The sequence below is a fragment of the Prenolepis imparis genome, unplaced genomic scaffold (assembly GCF_030444845.1).
Source record: "Prenolepis imparis isolate NDT839.2.m4 unplaced genomic scaffold, iyPreImpa1.0 SCAF_5, whole genome shotgun sequence".
Lineage (NCBI taxonomy): Eukaryota > Metazoa > Arthropoda > Insecta > Hymenoptera > Formicidae > Prenolepis > Prenolepis imparis.
In genome coordinates, this window is record NW_028141163.1 from 15,222,201 (window position 1) to 15,244,068 (window position 21,868).

Below are 21,868 nucleotides of genomic sequence, written 5' to 3' on the forward strand. Positions count from 1 at the left end.
TTTCCAATTAAGTTCAGTGTTTGCGTCACTTTTCCACAAAATTTTCAGAGCTGAAGATTAAGGGGATAAAATATTTCTGTAAATTCTTCTCTAGATTTAGCAGAGATCGTTTTTCATGCGCTGGATATTCATTCGTTGCATGATTGAAATGTAGGTAAATAATTTTAATTTTTTTTTTTTTAGGCATCGCAAATTCCACTTTTTTGCTAAAGCGAATGTAATTGATAGTTCATCAATAAAACAGAAAAAGAAATAACGTATATATAATCCTTTTAGAGATATATTTTCAAATGAAATGTATTAATTGTGTTAAGATGATTTTAGCGCGCAGCTGCACGCTATATCTCGAAACCGCCAAAGGGAATTGCGAAATAATTAGCAATTATCGTAAAACGCGCCTTCAAATACTCGCAGTAATTGGCCGTTATTTCGAGACGAGGACGATCAGCGTTATCGCCAGTGTGACGATCGTTTCACGAAACAGTTCGGATTATGAGTTTCCTGAAATCGGATTATGAGTGAAATCCTCATAAAAAATATATTCTATATATCCTAATGTTCGTCTCGATAGGATCGATTTTTATCATCGACCAGTCGCTACGAGTTAATAGAATATTTTTGAACGTATCAATTTATGTACTTATCAGACTAAACATTCGTACTTTTTAAATTTCACACAATTGATTGATAGAAATTTTTTGATATGGCCATCAGTGTCGCTATGCGCATTATTTCGAGTGAAAATTTAATTGAACAATAAAATGACTGACTTACCTAGCAGCGCCTGAAAGAGTCTACTCTTGAAAATACGTATGACGCGCTCGATCGCTAATCGCAGCTGTTTGTCTTGCGGTCTCGTCAACTTGGCGTGATAATCCTCGAGGAGCTCCAGAGCTCGGTGAGCTTCTAAAAACAAGCAGAAGATAAGCAGATTAGAAAATCAGTAAATTACTTTTCATCAACGGTATATGTATACATATAACTTTATCGCGCGCGTGTACGATATAATATATACGTACGATATACACGATATATATATATAATATCATTCATAAAATTTAATCAATTAAACCGCGCATTTCTCTCCATCTCATTGTTCATCAAACATTTTGCTGTTGCTTCGTCATTAGCAATTTCCTTCATTATCGCTATCATCAACACACTTCTATGTGTCGCTAATTGATTAACCATATTTCTGACGCACCGTAAATCGGACGTATGTAATTAAATGTAATTTGATTACAATCTGTATTTTCATCTAAAAGTATTATTTTCACACGTTTCATTAATTAAACATCTGTCAATGTACATTAATTAAATTAACTGTATATGACCGATATTACACTTTCCCTTCGTCTAATTCTGGTTTAAAAAAAAACACGTTATTGATTTCCTTCAAATTTCGATATGAAATTCAAAGGTTCGTGGCCAGTGATTCGAGAAATTGAAAAGAGGACCGATTGCGTAAGAATAAAAGCAGAATAAAGAGAGTGGACGTATTTAATCCGTGAGCAAAAGAAAAAAAAACAAATTTAATTAAAATAAAGTGACAACTTTGCACCAATTCAAAAATTTCTGGCTCAATAAATAAAAGTGCGTATCTATATAAATATCGAAGTTAATTCTGAAATTTCACTTAAAGACTGAATTTTTACAATTAAATTTCAACTAAAAAAGATATGAAAATAAGTGTAATGACGTCTCAAATTTGTTACAATTTTATTATTATACATTCTTGATTATAAATGTGACAAACCATTTTCATGTCTACTCTCTCAGATAAGAATTTTTTTCGCTCAATATTCTTTCGCTGTTTATTTTTCACATATATGATATACGATATTACAAAGCAGCGGCGCCAATATAATATATATTGCATCTTGTGAACGAAAATTTCTCAACTACGCGCTATATATCTCTCTCACGCACCAGGATCGTATCTAACAATAAGCTATTTCCGCCATTTCCTCTTCACGCTGGCCACCATAAACACTATCCCCTTCACCCCTTTGCCGCAGTAACGAGAGTGCGAAGCCATTCGGAAAGTGAAACGACTCGAGAATCTCTTGCACCGGTGAGTATCAGTCGAGAACAAATAACGGCAATTGCATCGGTTTCATGGCAACGGTCGCCCCGATGCAACAGCTTCTTTGCTTCCGATCTCTATCTTCCCCTTTCTGTGGAAAGTGCTCTCGTTGCGCACAACTATACGATCGTCGCCGTATTTACATAGATGCAAATGCATAGACACTGTACGCGAATCTTTTTCAATAAATTATTATGTCGACAATTATTGTAATATGAGTATTATTATATAAGTATATTGAAATATACTTTTACAGCAAAAACATAGTTTTAACATTTCACAATAAAAAAATGAGTTACTGCTATGTATTAACCATGACACACGTTAATTGCAAAGTATGTTTTCTCGCCACTTTAATAAAAAGAAAGAGAGATAGACCGTTTTTACTGCTATATACATATTATAATATATTCAATCTAATTTCTTTTATTAAATATATCTTCTATTAAATATAAATTGTCCAATACTAAAAATTATGTGATCTTATCTGATAATAAGAAAAATATAAAAAATTTGACAAATGAATATTTGAAGAGATTAATAAGAAATTCTGTTTTTGAAAGAACAATAAAAAATGAAACTGATAACAAAAACCAATTCAAATATTCATATAGATTCACGGAGAACAGTTATGAGTTAACGAGTAATGAAAATAATAATGTGCTCATCGTTTATGCAATTAACATTATCATGGTAACAGTCCACGCACTTGTTGATTCACATCGCTGTTCATAGCAGAAACAGTTGGAGTTCCTGTAAAATGGATTCTTATTCATCAGACAACTTTGATCCTTTGTTGCTCTGAATATCTCGTTAGAAATAACAAACATTCGATCAGATTATAATAAATGGTTTTGAATTCGCTCGATTTTTCACTTTATTCCTATTTCACGATTCATAAGCACGGTAAATAACTTCATTGACGCTTCCATTAAAAATATCTCTGCCATAAAAATATTACTGGCTGACTTTATGGAATAATATAAATATTAAATACTGAATTATTTTACTTCGCACTATCTTATTAAAACCTGCATTTACTTAAAAATTTTCTTTTAAAAAACATGCAATAATTTAAATTTTTAATTTTATATCTCTGTCGTTATCTAAATTTTTTAACCACGTTAATATAGCAAAATCTTTTTAAGAGGACAATAAAACCTGAGAAGATGAAAGATACTTGTATACTTGTATTTGTTGCGGTGGAATTTAGAAGAACGAATTTAGAAGAAAAGCAAAATGATATTTTAATTTCCAGGTAAATTCGGTCACATATGTACGCACGTGTGCATTTATTCGCAACAATGATTTTTTTAACGACTTTTTAACGATTTTTTTAACTTATGCATTCTCACGCGTTCGCGAAGCTTTGTAAAATAGCGAAAATGGCCAAATATTTTTTCGCGAGATTTTCAAAGCATCTGTCATGCATAAAAAATATTCGTTCAATATGATAGCGATATTTGTGTGTGCTTTATTTTAACGACAAATTATTTTTTTTTAATTTCGTGCAAATAAATAAGATTTATTAAAAAACTAGTCATATATATCCATCCATTCAATGCTACGCAAAAAGTGAGAAATGATGAAAAGCAGCGCGGCTTGGCCAATTAGCGATATTAATACATAATGCATTATGTATATATATGCGCGCAATATACTCACTATTTCAGCGAGACAGTTTTTAAGTTACGCTCTATGGAATAATCGATTGCATGAAACATTGGATCACGCATCTAGTTTCATTTGTGCATGCTTTTTTGTTTCGAGAAGCTCCAGAGAAGATCCGGAAAAAATCGGATGAAAAGAGTGAGACAAGTGAGAAAAAGACAGAGAAAGAGAGAGAGAGAAAGAGAAGAGAGTGAGGAAAAGGAAATTTCTCGGGCGGTAATAACACGGCAATGGGCACGTTATCTACCTACGCGAACGACAACGGAACTATGCCAAGTATGGCCGTTCATCCCGGCTTTATGGTTCATCCGGCTGCACGTCGCGCTTCATGAATTATAACGCCGTATCTCCTTTACGAGATGCCGCCGTGCTCGATTTTCATGAGCACGAGGCGAACGAACGAGCTCGTCATCGTCGTGAGGAGGCTGTGTTTATCAAGCCCCATGGCCCACCCGAGAGTCCCGGACTTTTATTAAGAAAGGGGAACGCATTTTCCTTGGCAAGTTGATTCCGTTTTCAGAAGACGATGACAATGTTGATGCAATAATTGCAATCTCATACACTGAATATTAAACATTATTTTTTCTTGCAACAGTATTAGTAGATCGAATTATTAAACGCACATTGATCCCTAAAAATAAATCAATGGTGCAATTAAAATAAACAGCATCCACTCTCATTCAAGCGGAGAATACCTTGACAGTTATGTCTAAAGCCTAGTGCATAGCCTACATATGTTGTATATGAACAATTCACAGAAGATGTCCGCAGTGACGAATTGTTCATAGTCAATGGTTTCTGTTTATACTAACTCGTTGTGTATTTTCAATCTTTTATTCGAGAACGTCCACATACTGCTAGCTTTCCATAATTAAAGTAAACTTATCGTTTGATAAAGAAAACTTTGTAAGAGGATTTGTTTGCGAATACGTCTTACGCAGATTTTTAACTACTGTTTTCCATTTCGAGTGAAAGACAACAGAGATACTGTCCGCACAAAATATTTGTTCGTGTACAGTTTGCAAATATCCAAGAACATTGTAAGCATATGTCTTGTATACAGACTATATTAGACGTGAAACATAAATAAGTATACATACGAATTTCATTTAGGAATTGACTTAGAATTATAGGTCTTGTCAAGTTTAATTCATGTTTTAATTCAAGGCCTAATCTAAGATGATGGCCGCAGAAAAACAAAGACGGTCGAGACTGTATTTTCGTCTTTCATTATATGAGCCGTTGACATAGTTCGCACGCAATAATTAAAGGAAACCCCTCTGCGTTCGTCTAATTAAAGCATGGTAATTATCAAAGTGAACTACGAGTCGTTACTTCTCCGTCTCTCCTTCGTTCCACGCGAGACAAGTCGTCGATAAGGTCGCAATAATTACTTCAATCATAGCAGCTATTTAAAAGCGAACTAAGAAGAAAGGAGAAGAAATTAGAAAGAAATGCTTTTACATATTATTTTCCAAAAGTTTCTCTAAACTTTTCTAATTAAGAATCCATCTTCTCGATTACGCAATTATATATTACAATTTTATTGACACGCGACATACGTGAATCGATGCATTTATATAGGAACGTCAACACAACCCTTCGACATAGTTTCATATAGCAGTAAATTCAGAATTCATCATTCCGGCAGTAAAAACGAACTATCGACAAACTGTCGAGCAAGGGCGCGGGCCAGAAATCTCGATTACACACAGCGCACCTGATGCACACGTATGCACTCACTGAAATTCTACAGACGGTACTTTTCATCATGCTTATATTGCAAGTCATATGACAACGCAGCGATCAAATAAACGCGAAAAAATAAAGTGCACATGAAAAAATAAGTGTTAAAGGACTGATTAAAATGTTAAAGAAATATCATATAAAATGTTAATTGATTCACAAAAATATATCATGCGTAAAATACGTATCTCTTGAAATAAAGCTTGCAATTTATTACAAATTTCTTTGCACGTCGGGAAAATTATTATTCTACTTGCATCAAATGTTAAAATGTTTGCAATATATATGTAAATAGGAAACAATATTCACCCATCACTCACATATATAAAATCATATATAAAGATAAATGGAACAATTGTCGTAGCGAAACTTATGAAAAATGAGAGCTACGAATCGTCCTAACTAGCGATGATCCATATGATACTATACCATAGACTATACTACTTCGTATATAGAATGTCAAAAAAAAAAATAAATACTCCGCTAGCTAACTATATTCTTGCAGATATAGGAAAGATAAAATTGCGAGATGAAATAGCACAGGTTGAATTATTTATCGGAATTATTTATCGGATCAAATTAAACCTCTCACTTTGCCAAAAATGCATATATAACAAAACGATATTTAACGCGGAAATAAATGGAAATAAACAAAGCTTCCAAATGCGTACGTGTTATTGTTTATAAAGTAATTTCCACACGAGGCAGACGAATACCCGCGAATCTAATCTGGCTGAGTAACAATCACGCCAGGAGTCGCGGAAATTCGCGGAGGCATTTAATCCTCGACGCCATATTCGTCATGATATCTGACGCACGTAAGGTAAACAAGCTGGCTGCAGAATATAGATTTTGCGAATTTGCAACCCGCAAGAATATGGACTTGTATTCGCAAAATTATGTAAATTCCAGTAATTGGATCTTACCCTCCCGCTCCGCGCGCTTTGTTCGCAGAGGCACGCACCCGGGTGACATCGGGTGTATTAATGCGAAGAGTTTTATTCTTAAACGCCACGCAAATTAATTCGAATCTTGAATGATTAATCTTCGTTAGAAATGATTTATTTCGTTCTCCAACAAATTTGTTTAGCTTTAAACGTATAAAATATTTTCCATTTTATTTAAATTGCAAATTGCTTCAGATATAAAAAAATATTTTATTAAAAACCTTCTGTATTTATAGATTAATATGAAAAACATGATTAATTCCAGCAGCTTGTATATATTACAAATAAATAATGTATTTTTGTTTTTTATATAATTTAACTTTGACTTTAATGAAATTTTAATGTGCAATTTATAAATTACAAAAGGTATTTAACATTAAATTGATAGTTATTTTCGAATCAAAGAACACTCCGTTCACAAATAGTAGTATTCAGAATGTAATAACCATTTACATAAAATTTCGGTAATGCACGATTGGATTTGTAATTTTTTTCTCATTACTGATGAAAAACATAAATCGAGTATGCGAACTGCAAGATCCACTATTTTACAATCGGCAAACCGCATGCCGGAGAGAGGAAAGGTACACCGGAAGCAAATTACCATTTAGACCAACTATCTCTAATTACTAGTGGCGATAGAACAATGCGCGGCCGTGTAATATTAAGGGATGGGTAGTCGATGTAGCTCGACCTATCCAAAATAGTCGGATAACTGCGGATTCACGCTGCATGCGCAGAACGCTCGATGGCTGTTCGATTTATCTTCGAAGAGAAGGAGGTACATTGCAAAGCGATTAGAAAGCAGAATATATAGTAGAAACGAACCGCTGTAACGCGTTAACATTTAATGTTCTCGTACAGGAATTATACGGAGAGAAACTGGAAGGAGAATTATATATATTATAATTTCAGTAATTAGCAGAATTCATATAAAAATGGAAAAAATATATCAATAGAAAATAATATCCTTGTAAGAGCAAAAATAAAAATAATGCATCAAAATAATAAAAACAATAAAATATATAACGATAAATCATAATATAAAGAATATTAAAATTATTATATGTAAGATGTAATTAAAATATTTCTTTTTAAAATATTTATTACTCTTATATATGTATTTTATATTATGCATTTTCAATGCTCGTGAAATTGATAGAACAGATCTGACATTACTTTCATTTCGCCTCCGTGCTGTCGCACACACATGTAATCGCATTGCTCTTCTCTGCGTGCGTATTGTCGAATTTTGTCTTCTTAAAGGAAGCTTTGCTACACATACGCGCAGATAATACTATATAGAGAGAAAGAAGAACATACTTTTATTGAAATCGAAGAAAATGCGTTCGACGTATACAAAGAAGAGCGGGACTTACATTACTTTGATCAAGATAAAATCTAAAAATCTAAATAGCAATGCACATTGCGCATACATTATTATAAATTTATATTAAAATCGCTTATATTAAAATTGAAATTAAACATATATGCGTGTGTCTTGCTATTATCTGTACTACTCTATCCTGATTAATCAAAATGTCCCTAATCGAGTAATCAAATCGCAAAGCTCATCTATCACCTATCAAGATTATCAAGATTACTGAGCAGTAAATAAACAAAACTCTGTTATTCCCTTTCTGTTCTTATCAGCGGCACACAGAGGATGGCGAGCGAAGAAAAGGAAGAGCGTGTCGCGCATATATAGCAGTGAGTGGATGGGAGTTGGCAGATGCACTCGACAAGAGGAAAAGACGTGAAGAATAAACCCGTTGGACGAGGACAATACAGTTGCATAGTGTACAGCCGATGAGAGAAAAACGCGACGCAAGAAAAGAACGACGATTACTGAAATGCTATTTTGTAATAGCGCAGACGAAGCAGGAAGCGATCGCGAATCAAGCAGCTTAATGACCTCTTACGATTTTATACATAACTATTATATATATATATATATATTACTTCTGTTTTACATTAGTTAAACATCTAGTTCACGGCGAATAAACTATCTAATATATATTTTTTCAAATGCGCGTATATTTTCAATTCTTTCGTTCTTTTCTTTATTGCGAAACTATTAATTGAAAGGAAAAAACGACTTCGTATAGACAGAGAGATGACAGATGCAAAGATACTTTTCTCAGGAGTGAGCGCGAAAAGTAAATCGGTCACCAACGCGAGCAGAGAGAAAAGAGATAGAATAGAAGGGCCAGGATGGAAACAGGTGGAAAAGTCGACTCGACGTTGCGAATGCTTTTTCTTCGCGCCTCGACTATGGAAAGACGTGAAACTCCTTTCGTCCTGGAGGAACAACTGTCTTTCACCTCCCTCTCTTTCTCTGCTTTATGTTATTCTTACTTTCGTTGGGCTTTTCTTCAATCTTTTCATTAGTATAGTTTCATTGTTCCTTTAAGTCTTGTTTTTTTTTTCATTAATTTTTTTATTATTTATTCATAATTAATACATATACCAGAATGAAAAGAAAGTTCTTTTATTCCAAAAGTTAAAAATTCATGACAAGTTAATGATAAAAGTAATAAACTTATCGACTCAAAATGTCTATTTTATTTTACGATTCAAGACACGCACCGACTTTAAGTATTTTCGACAAGAATCTTTCAAGTACAAAGCGCTAAAAATGTTTAAGTAAATTAGAATTGATAAATTTAGATTAAAATGCTTTAAATAAAATTAATAACATTGTACAGAATTCTACATATAGATAGCAATTTGCAGAAAACGCAACGCTCGAAGAAATTGAGGCAAACTAAATGAAAGACGGAAGAATTTGCTTCCGAAATTAATCACAGCCACGTGTCAAGCGACGATATAAACGATGAACAATAAAGTGGAGAGTCGCGGAGCGAGCGAGGCTCAAAAGCAGACAGTACAACAAACAGAGCCGATTTAATCTGCGTTCTGCGCACGACGGTTAAAATGGACCACCGCCCAGCCAGCTAGCCACCCAGCGGTCGTCCGAACCAACTGTAGCGTGAAACCGCGATAATCTCGATGGCCATTTGCCTCCATTCTCGTTCGCGAATTTTTCCGTCCTGCGGAATCTTTCTCGGCGAATTCATTCCAATTCAAACATTATCGCGCATCCCACCTCCGGTATGTTAACTTCAGCGTGGCAATAAAATTACCATTTATTTTATTTCGATAAAAAAAAAAAACAAATAATAAAATTTAATATATTGGCTCATATACACGATATACATCTAAAAAAAAATAAGAGTATAATAGTACCACACATTTTTTATGCGACAGAAATAGACTCTAAGAAAACTTATTGCGCACAGAATTTTCCCACGTATGTAATACATTTTTTATTCAGGTAAACAGAGGGTGTATCTGGAGCCACATAAGAGATTAAAGAACTTGGATGTAATTCTTTCGTGATATACGACACTTTATGCAATCAATTTTTCGTTCTGCCCTTCGATGTCGTTGTCCACGCGTAAATCGTCGCTTGGCGCGCGACGGAATAGTAAATTGCGCTACTTTAATTGTTGTTGCCCCGTTCGCCGTTGCCGATCGACAAATCACGAGCCGTGGATAAATCACAGCGATATGCCATTTAGGGGCGTGCAATCTCTCTCGTCCCTTTTTCGTTGTTCTCGCATTCTTTCGTTTTTTCCAAAAAGTTAGCGCCGCTGCATCGAATCGAATCGGGCGGGCAGCTGGCGCAACGAGAAAATGAAATCGACGATTCATTCAGGTTTTTCACATAGAGGCGAGATTTTCTTAAAATCGCAACAGCGGGAAAGCTGCTCGAGAAAATATCGTCGATCGTTTCGATCAAATAAAAAATAGAAGATAAAGAAAGAAGATAAATAAAAACATGGCATTGTCGTATAATGTTGTTGCAATACAAATCAAAATATACTTCGATCATAAACTCTCTTTCTCTCTCTCCGTTGTTATGATCACATCGGTAGCTTCTGCGTCTATGCACGTATATTATGTCGAAACGAGAAATAAGTAATAAATATATCGAGAATTTTCCTATTAAATTGACGTAAACATTTATTAAAAGTACACGAGCGATGAGACAGGGATCATCTGATAATAACGTTAATAATATCACGATGATGCATCGAACGATGAAGTCCTTTTGCGAAACATGTTAGATAAAAAGCGAGTTTCACCGGAAGATGCAGGCGGATGCAGTTTACCTCTCGTTTATTCGATAACCTCTCCACGGAATTTACATGTACAATCTTCAACTAGACGCAACTCTTCCGCGTCTCTCGCTCTAACCGCTTTATTATGCAAAATCTTTCGTTATCTTTCCTCTTTTTTCTTCGAATAAGTCCGACCTCGCGTTACAGTCGTTTCCTTCCGCTCGCTTCCACGGTGATCGCCCTTAAAATTACGCTAATCCGCTGGTTCCCAGAAGTAACACGCGCGTGCGCGGAAATGTATGCTTCGCTTAACTTCTACATATGAAACTCCTCGCGAGAGAACGTCGAGTTGACTTCCCGAATTAATTATCTCATTTCCGTCACCCACAAGCTTCGTATCAACGATGGACAGAGAAGTAGGTATTTGAAACTGTAGAAATAATTACAGCGGTTCTCCGCGAAAATTTCGTTTGACTAAACATTTCTGTACCATAAATGTCATCTTTTGCATATCACATCAAGAATCACGTATAATCGCCATTTGACTTATCCTATAAGTAAAAATCGAGGTAAAAATACTCAAAGAAAAACAAATACGAGAAGCATAAAGTATTACGACAGTAGTTTCTAATATCTGCGTAAAGAATAAAATCCGTTCGTTGCAACATTTTATTCGCTTGTAATCACTAGCAAAAATACTTACGATATCGTTCGAGGTAGAGAATGGTGGGAAGATAACAGCACATGCCGTTATCTCCGTGTACGTGAGTATACATGCTGCTAATTAACAGATGATCCTCCGGTAGGTTGTGCAGTACTGTATTCTCGAGTTTCTATCGGCTCAACTGGTGCCCGGTAAAAGATTTCTCGTTGCCACTTTGAGTAGGTGAACACATTTCTCGCGACGACTTTCCGATCGATCGGGAAAAGTTCTCGGCGCCTTTGATAGCAAAAAATAGGCAGTACGAAAGTCACGGCACGTATTCTCGAAACTTTCGTGAATTTTTTGCAAGTTAGGTCAACGATCGTTCGAGAAATTCCGATGAATAGCTTTTAAAATATCGTTAATGCGGACGTTCAGATTTTAAAGCTTAACGTTTAAGCTCGTACAAAAAACTTTGACATTTTATAAAATGTTCAAGCCTATTATAAGAATATGCATGTCAAATTAGCGTTGCAATCAAATGTAATATAATATATACATAGTGTCAATTTAAAATATAATAAAATGCGACTTTATAATTTTACGCGATCATTTCTCTCTGTCTCTTTCTCTCTCTCTTTTTTCCGATCCTGAATTAGAAAATAAATCGGTTTCTAGTTGCGACGGATTAAACGACTTATTTCATTTTCAGGGAAACAACGACGATATATACGTAATGCAATTTCGCGATACGCACAGATGCAACCGCCGATGAAAAAATCCACTGAAACGCGCGGGAGATATGCTCGGTTAGGTTCGCTCGGAGTGCTCGGATAGCAGCAATGTTTCCGCCAAACACTATTCAACGATTTCATCCAATTATATCTGCAAAGAGTATCTGCTACACGTTTGTATTCATCCTACTAATTGGCAACAATATCGAGAATTTTCACGAATAATTTGGCAAACGTATATATTTTTATTTACAATTTCTTTTCCAACAATGCATGGAAATTAATTACACTAAATTAGAAAGAGAAGAGATTAGAATAAGAAATCTAATTAAGAAAAAAAAATACAAAAAAAAGATAAAATTAAAGTGCCAGAGTACCTCGGACTGTTTACAATTTATACTTTAACCGAACGTGTACTGTTGAGCAACGATTGAAGAAAGCAAAAGTAATTTTGGCGTTATTAATCGAGGCTGGCAAAAGACCGATTATGTGACGGTATGCCGGAAATGCCTGCAGTCAAGTGCATACATTCGACGTCACACGTAGCGCGCGTTGTCGCAAACGTCTGCATCGGATGTATGCAATCGATTTTCGGGGTTACGCACCTGTCAACAGGTTAATTTCTCTATCATGCTGTACATGACGACTTGTTCTATTTTTTTTTTATAACTCGCTGACGTTACGCGTTTACGTTCAACAAACATTACCGAGCCCGGTTATATCGAAAAGCTCGAGACGTACCTATAAAAATAGATGAAGAACATTCCACGTTTTTATAATTGTTTATTTTATTAATAAGAAAATACATATAAAAACCGACAGCTTTGCAAACCATCTCGTTTTATTTAACCCTCGCCTAGAGACTAATTATTATTTACCGATTATTTCGGACAAAAAGACTTGCGATTATAGAACGTAAAGAGGAATGTAAGACACATATATTCTTCGCGTAAAATGGATCACGCCCTATCCTTCTTCACGGCGCAATAACGTTAAATGGTGTCGGTTAACGAGTCACGTGAGATCGGCATTATTCTTGCGGACACTTAAAGCATAGTGAAATACCGTTTCTTTATCGTTTCTCGGCATTGCGTGACATTTTACATAATAAGCAACGTCTCGTCGACCGCGGATTATATTTTTTTTATTATTTACGATATACTATCAGTGAGTATCGCAATGATATTTCGCTGTTCGATATTCATTATCTCCATGTTCAATGTCGGCGGGACACGGACGAACCATATTCTAATTATGTAATTCCTATGGAAACGGTTTCCATTTCCATAATGAGCTTGCGAATGAAATTATCGGTCGTTACACTAACCGGGAACCAACTCGGAATTTGCATCACCCTCTATCTACACTAGTCCGAGAATGACGATTACACTAAATGTGCCTTCCTCTATGGCTTGTTAACATCATTTCGTAATATCGATTGCGAGATGAGTTCGCTGGAAAGTTTGAAGCAATAAAAGCTACGTCGCGTATTTTCTGTAAAAGTGTATATTCTTTCAGAGAAAAATTAAACTCATTATTGAAAATTATTTAATAAAGCGATAATTGTACACGTAAGAATAATATGTTACATATACTGGAATGAAAAGCCGACAGCGTATATAAATAAATAAATATTTACGCCGTATCTGTTAAAAACTTTACACTTGAATATAATATTGTAAAAAAAGAAGAAGTTAAACAGAGAGGATAGCGAGCTTTTCTTACAGTTTTCAGGAGAGGAAACTCGACGCTACGAAGGAGCTCTCCAGTTATCCCGTGCTCGTACTTACGAGTTAAGAAGAATCTCGAGTTGCCGGAAGAATTGCTATTTATCGTAATGAAAAACGTAGTAGTACACGTAAAGGGAAAACATAAAAAAACAAGAAAGAACGAAAAAGAATGACTCTCGAAGTCTTTACAATTTAAAGATGTATTTTTTGCGCCAAAACAATGTTATTTTGCTTTATTCACGCGCGCAATTACACCTTAAATGATGTAATGCAACGTGTGCGCGTGAAGCCACAAATGAAATTACTGATACACATGATTGCCAAGTACCGTGTGACGATGCACGATGACGATGATGCTCAGCGAAAATTCTAATAGAAACCGAAGCCGAATCGGAACGAAAAGTTCATATTATGCGAACATGCAAGGAATCCACTCACTCATCGTCGAATTAATTTTCAGTAGACTTTCTAGCATTTCTTAAATTGACATATGTAAACAGAAAATTATGTCATTATTTTATTGCACGCTACGATGTCGAAATGTGTAACAATACGCGGTGTGTTTCCATGAAAGAGGAATTTTCCTCGAGATAATCATGCTTTCAAAAATTTCGAGCACGTCACGATCAGTGATGTAATGTTCGTATATAGCAAACCTTTGATTTTATTACAGAAGTGAAAAATTACTCGAATTTTTTGTAAAATATCTATTCTTCACAATTTGAAAACTAACATTTAAGACTTGCGTTTAATTACACGAGAATTATCACATAAAAATCTTCTTTAATATTGTTTAATCGAAATTACGAGAATATTGACATTTACAGACGTAGGATTATTTCAGTTTACAGTATTGTATTTGTAGTGAATTATAAAACAAGTCGGAACTCGAACAGTATATTTTATCCACACAGATGACACTCTAATCACACGTGGTTTAAAAACCTTCATCCATCACATCAATGATCACTCCGTAATCCTGGTTACGCGCAATGCAGTCGCGTGAAACACTCACGCGATAATTGCTTAACAATTTTAAAAAATCACGTTTCATTATCGATTACGATACCGAGATACTGAGAAAAATGTCATCAACGAATGTCTCCAAAAAAATACGAATACGAGGATTCACGTGCGATATCGCGGGACGACAGCTGCTGGCGAGGTCGACAGATGAACCGAATTCACGGTACGTTCCTGTCATCTGTCGCGCGAAATCATTTGAAATGAATCGCGTTAATGAACGCGACAAATTCTCGGGGAAAAAAATGTTGCGAAAGCACGCGTACGGGCTCGCGTTCGCCCGCACGGAGCGGCACTAACCCGCTGACTGCCGGAGTCGCCCCTTTTCCGCCCGCCACGACCCGTCAGCCCCTAACCCGGAGGCTATCCCCTGGTCCCCGCGCGGTCGACCTACAGCCACCCACAACCACCCACTCACCCTGCGCCAACATCACCTACCCTACTACCACCTCCGCCGCCACCTTCGCGAAACCGCCGCCGTCACCAGTGTCTATTACCATGGTGATGTTGACCCGTTGCGCTCTTTACTCGTGTAAGGAATTTATTTTCTTCTTTTTTTTTGTTATGTTTTCATAAGACAAGAGTAAGCCCTATAAATATCAGCTTCCAATGTTCTCGTATCGTCATCAGAATTGCGATATTATTAAAATGCGATATTTTTAATTTAAAACGATTATATAAAACATAAAGAAAAATCCTTAAATAGCGCAAGTTCGAAAAAAAGGTAAGGCTTTATAAAAATATATAGAAAATGGTAATTAATATGCTATTCGCTGCCTGAATTTTCTGAGATAAAATCAACTTCTCAAAATTAGAATATTTTTTAATTTTATCTTATTATTCGCAATTTTTAAAAAATTATTTTGAAAGATAATTTTATAGAGAAAAAGAACAGAAAAAATAATTTATAAAGAAAAATTATTTATCTCCTTCAAAATAAATGCGGGTAGCAACAAAATGTTATTTATCAAGGCGCTGTCTACAAATTGTGTGCAACAATTTCATAATTTTTCATATTTTTCAACTGGTGTGACCTTTCCTTATAAATAAGTTAAAATTATAATTTATTTATTCATATCATTAATTCATTATTATAAGAAATACGGTATAATAAATTATATACACACAAAAAATAATTTTCAAAAAATATGCAATTCAAGAGATTACAAGAAAACTATGCAGTTTGGATTTAAACACAGCTGTTTCAAATAGCAAAAAAATATCGTAATGCAAAGACGGGAAAATGTCCTCAGCCTGGAGCTTTCATCTTTCTCATCGGCTGAGTCGAAGACTTTTTAAGTCCCACAGATCTCTCGAGAGAAAGAACGGATGAAGCTGGCGTAGAACGGAAGATCTCGTCGGCCAATTTAATAGCTTTTTACGCCTTATTACTCATCGTTGCGCTTAACCAAGTAGCGGTTGGAATAGGAAAATGTTCGCATGTAATACGTTCAACCGAGTACGAATAGACTGGGATTGGGAAGGAAGAGATTCGAACAGCGTGAATTCTCGTGGCAGCTAATACAGCGGAAGGAAACGCGTTCGTAAATTCACGGAACTTTTAAAAGTCGAGCGTGTCTCTCCTCTAATTCGTTCGCACTAGGATGACGCATCATAAAGACGAACCGCTGACATGTAAAAAATTTGATAGATGCGCGTATTTCTAAATGAAGAATTTCGTCTCTCACTTCATTAGATAAATTTGAAATCAAACAGCATTAAGCGTTTTCTCTGTGCCAGGATCGCGTAATTAATAACATTATCCAACATTTTTTTAATAGAATTTATTACAATAATAAGATATCTATCGTTTACGTGTTAATTTTAAAAATAAATTTAGAAATTATCTATTGCTATTTGAAATAATTGTGTTTAAATCCACAAGCTACATAGTTTCCTCGTAATCTCTTGATTACATATTTTTTGTATGTGTATATAATTTATTATACTGTATATATATATATATATATATATATATATATATATATATATATTTCTTATAATAATGAATTAATATGATATGGTAGATATTAAGTGTTTTTAAATCGCATACATAATATACGTATTTATAATATCTATTTCATATTTCATTCATTATCAGATATTATAAAATATTTAATATTATCATATTTTGAAATAACAAATTTTAATATACACATGTTTCTCTTCTGTTTCAGTTTTTTAAAAATTAAGTCAAACATAAGAGTTTAAGAGTTTATTAAAATTATTACTTCTATTAGGTGACACATCTATTACTTCTAGGAAAAAAACAAAATTTTGTCGCCTAGTGTAATTAATGAAATACATTCGATTGACGTGTTACATTAACATCACAAAAGTAGTAAATTAAGCGAAAGCGGGGAATCGCGCCTTCTGCGGTCTGTTTGATTACGATCATTTGACGATGGCATCAAAGAGACCTCGAGAAGCTCTCTTGTGATAAGACAACCGGGGATTGGAGAAGAAGATGGAAAACCAAAGTGAGTGATCTGCTCGAGCAGATCAAGAAACAGGTAAATAAATAGTAATGATCTTATCATTTAACGCACGAGTTATAATCATCCGAATTACATAAAATGCTACGCCTCATTATTCACAAATCGTTAATACTATAATTTGATAAATCGTCATTATATTCATAAGGCATAAATACCGTTTATAATGTAATTAACACATCAATATCGTTGAGATCATCGATGCTACAATACTGATATATCGTATCAACATATAAATAAAATCCAACAATCGTATATTGAAAGGACTAGCATCGCTAATACTGAATTGTTAATTAAACAGTGATTTAAAGAGGATATAAAGAGAGATATATACATATGTATATTCAATGTAGTAAATGTGTTAACAGCAGATGATGATAAAAGTAAAATGTAGAAATTCCGAAATAGTTCAATGTTCGATTTAAAATATATGATGTTATTAAGTACGCATTATTGATATTTAATAAAATATAGAATATAAAATATAAACGTTTTTATGCGCTGCATATCAAGTTTTTTTATGATATAGAGCGGATGTTGCTATCCGCGATTTAAATTCGTTTCGATTCGTCTTTGAACGATAATGTTTGCCGATAATGTTAACGAACACGCATCAAATCGTCTACAATCTCCGTAATACGACTGCGTCGCGGTAGATTACAAGCAATTACGTCGTTCATACGAATCATAGGCACGTAGTTCGAGGTCGACGCGGGTCGGTTATATGTCGTCCCCGAGAGTAGTCCGGTGTAATCCAGGAACTTCAATATTTGATATAGCTAGATCCTGTATATCGGTGTGAAGGGAATGGGGGAGAGAAGAGAGAAGGGAATCTTCGAACTAGTTTCGCCATGTGCAGCTTGATGACGTGCAAATTGGGTTACCTGCCCACGGGAATCGTATAATTGAATTTCGTCAGGTATGCTTATTATCGACTACACCTTTGGTCGAGTGGCACACAACGGAGATTTTCGCCAAGATTTTTGAAGTCTGATCGTGTTGACGTATCTCTTTCTAGTGAGAGAAGCGAGTCGGATTAAAGTATAAATCGATTAAAACGTTACGTTATATAGAACTACGCGCGCATCTGTTTGCAAACAACGAGAATCGAGTTTGCGCAAACTTTCAGAATAATAATCGTAAGATCAAGTTTTCTAAATTGATAGTTTATGCACAGTTATTTCAAGTAATATCAATGTTGAAACGTCAGCGCCTTGAACGAATTTAATGAATTATTATTGCTTCACTTGTCATAAGAAGCCAAGAGAAACCCGTACATACATTTTTAATAATTATTTAAACTTGTAAATGATCGTCATTCCCGGCCGACCTGTTGGCGCGCAACATGAGTCTCTACTTTGTAAGTTACTTCTGCGCAGGAAATCCTATGTAATTTACCGGCGCCGCATGTACTCGTATACCGGCTTTATCTACTTAGGAAACATATTTAACGAATTCTGACCTGTTTCTATACTTACAGGAAATATTGTAAGAGCGTGTCTGAGGTATTTCCCTACCTCATAAGCAATATTGCAGATAATTGGATTGAAAATTTGGAATTATTTTGCCTTGCGATTTGATTGCACGCATATTTGACATTGTGTTGTGCGATTATGCACAAATATTTATTCAACATTTTATCGAAACGTCGTATATTATTCTGCTAAATGATTTTAATAGCATAAAAGGTGTAACATGCATTTATGCATAACGTACTAATGCAAATAAAGATGCGCATATAATTCTATAAGCCTGCACATTATTCTTATACGTCATATATATTCTTAACGAACGCAATATTTATATCTCGGGACAAAACTAAGCGTTAATTGAATTTTATTTGAGCTGCTGAGTTAAAGTTAAAACGTAATAAATAACACCGGCAATTTCGCAAAGTCGAACCCGTCCCCTTCTCGACGAGCGCGATAAATCGTTAACCGTGGGTGGATCGATCCGATCAAACTCGAGATTGCCAGAAATACGACGGTGCAACGAAAGCAAGCATCGCGATAGCAAGCAACGTAACAAAAATCGACTTATATTGTATTATAGTCCGTAATTACATAATGCAATATGCATAACGGACGTTTCATGAGAGCACCGGGAGAACCTGGGCGTTTAACGACCACCGCCATCCTCCGGGCTGCACGAAGTGTACGGGCAGTGTCAAAGTGGAGGGCCCGAAGGAAGTAGAATAAGGTAGACGCGGAAGTGGGAGTGTCGGGGACCATAAACTCGTCGAGGACAGATAATACCGTGTATATAGAGAAGCGCACTCTTCATCCTCTTCCGCGCCAGATGAAGTGGAGCCGCGACGACGACGACGAACAACGAAGTATTATACTACGTGGCACGAGGACGGGAGTTCTCCGAGACTGCGTTTCGAAAGCTATTATCCTCCAGTCGTAAGACTAGGGAAGACGGTAGAATCCCTCCGTGTGACGTAACCTTATTTCGTCCCATTTAAGTTAGCTCGGCTTTCCATAGCTTTCAACATCGCTCGACCGACCGCTATAACGCTACGCGTCCGGAAGATCGTTGTTCTAAGATTCGCATCGCGACGCGCAACAGTTTTCACCTCCGTTAAATCGCTCGAAATAAGCTTATTACCGATTTTCACCATTAAATATAAGATATAATCTTAAACTAATAATCGATCCTCCGTTGTGGTATAAAATCCGCTTAATGTTCGTTATAGCGGCATGTTGGCTCTTTTCAACGGTACACATAACGTAACGAGAATAAATAGGACTTTATCGAACAGATCTTTCAATTATTAAATAAAAAGCAGCTGTCTTTTCACATTGTTAACAATGTTAACAAATTTATATTCAATGTTATTGATTGTAAATATAGGAGAATTAAGAGAATAAATAGTGTGTGTGTGTATATATATGTATATTGTATATACACATATACACTAGTGGATCCTGACATCGATAATGGGAGGGGGGGGGGGGGTTTGCAAAATTATTTTATTTTATATTTTTGGTTTTATGATTAGCTTTTATTCCAGGATCAATGACGTCGATAGCTCTTTAATGTTTGTTTTTCTTTATTTAAACTTTTTAAACAAATTTAGCAAAACTGTTTCTTTTAATTTGCAAGAGGGGGGTTAACCCCCCCCCCCAGAATCCGTTAGTGTATATATATAATATATATATATATATACATATATATTATATAGATATAAAGAATTTCTCGCCTAATTATTTTCATGCAACGAAATTATCTCATCATTTCGTCCTATGTCTGACTTAATCTAGACTTAATTCCTTGAATGCGTAATGAGTATAATTTCCAGTGTATCTTATACTTTTATATATATATATATGTATATATATGTATATTATATAGACATAAAGAATTTCGCCTAATTATTTTCATGCAATGAAATTATCTCATCATTTCGTCGTATGTCTGACTTAATCTACACTTAATTCCTTGAATGCGTAATGAGTGTAATTTACAGTGTATCTTATACGTTTATTTATATATATATATATATATATAATATATATATATAAAATATATATATATATATATATATAAAAATATTAGATATACTGTAAATTATACTCATTACGCATTCAAGGAGTTAAGTCTAGATTAAGTCAGACATAGGACGAAATGATGAGATAATTTCGTTGCACGAAAATAATTAGGCAAAATTCTTTATATCTACATAATATATATAATATGTATGTATAAGATACACTGTAAATTATACTCATTACGCATTCAAGGAATTAAGTATAGATTAAGTCAGACATAGGACAAAATAATGAGATAATTTTGTTGTACGAAAATAATTAGGCAAAATTCTTTGTATCTATATAATATATATTATATAGATATAATATATATTATATATATATTATATAGATATAATATATATTATATATATATATTATATAGATATATATTATATATATATCTATAAATATATATTATATATATATTATATAGATATAAAGAATTTCATCTAATTATTTTCGTGCAATGAAATTATCTCATCATTTCGTCCTGTGTCTGACTTAATCTATACTTAACTCCTTGAATGCGTAATGAGTATAATTTACAGTGTATCTTATACTTATATATATACACTAGCGGATCCTGACATCGATAGCTCTTTAATGTTTGTTTTTCTTTATTTATATTTTTTAAACAAATTCAGCAAAACTGTTTCTTTTAATTTGCAAAGGGGGGGGAGGGTTAACCCCAAACCCCCTCCACCCCAGGATCCGCCAGTGCACACACACACACACACACACATATATATATATATATATATATATATATATATAAAATATAAAGAATCTTTCAAGAGAATTTACTAAATTCGACAAAAATTTAAATCATAATAGTTGTGCGTCGTTACACATGTTGACAAAGTTTGCTGTATTGCATTAACTAACTAAATAAGATATTGCATAATACATAATGCGACATTTTGCGGCAAAAAGTATTATCTTCATTCTTGTTTAAATATAGAAAATTGCTATGAAAAGCGAATCAAAAAGTGGAATCACAAAATTATGCGATTTTTTAGAAAACTTTGATGGCAACCTTGCGAAATTAGTTTGCATAAGCAATTAAAATTATAATTTATAGCTCTAATAATTTATTGAACAAACGTGCTAGTAATTTTTGTGGCAAAGTA

The 21,868-nt window shown here is 34.5% G+C and overlaps 1 long non-coding RNA gene across 2 annotated transcripts in view; it reads right to left on the reverse strand.

The window, feature by feature from the left end:
* Positions 1-779: 779 nt before the first annotated feature.
* LOC145935924 (uncharacterized) overlaps positions 780-21,868 on the reverse strand; it is a 70,622-nt gene continuing 49,533 nt past the window's right edge. For both annotated transcript variants that reach the window (XR_014425302.1, XR_014425301.1), the window contains one exon: positions 780-906. This is a non-coding gene — a long non-coding RNA (uncharacterized LOC145935924). The remainder of the gene's footprint in view (positions 907-21,868) is intronic.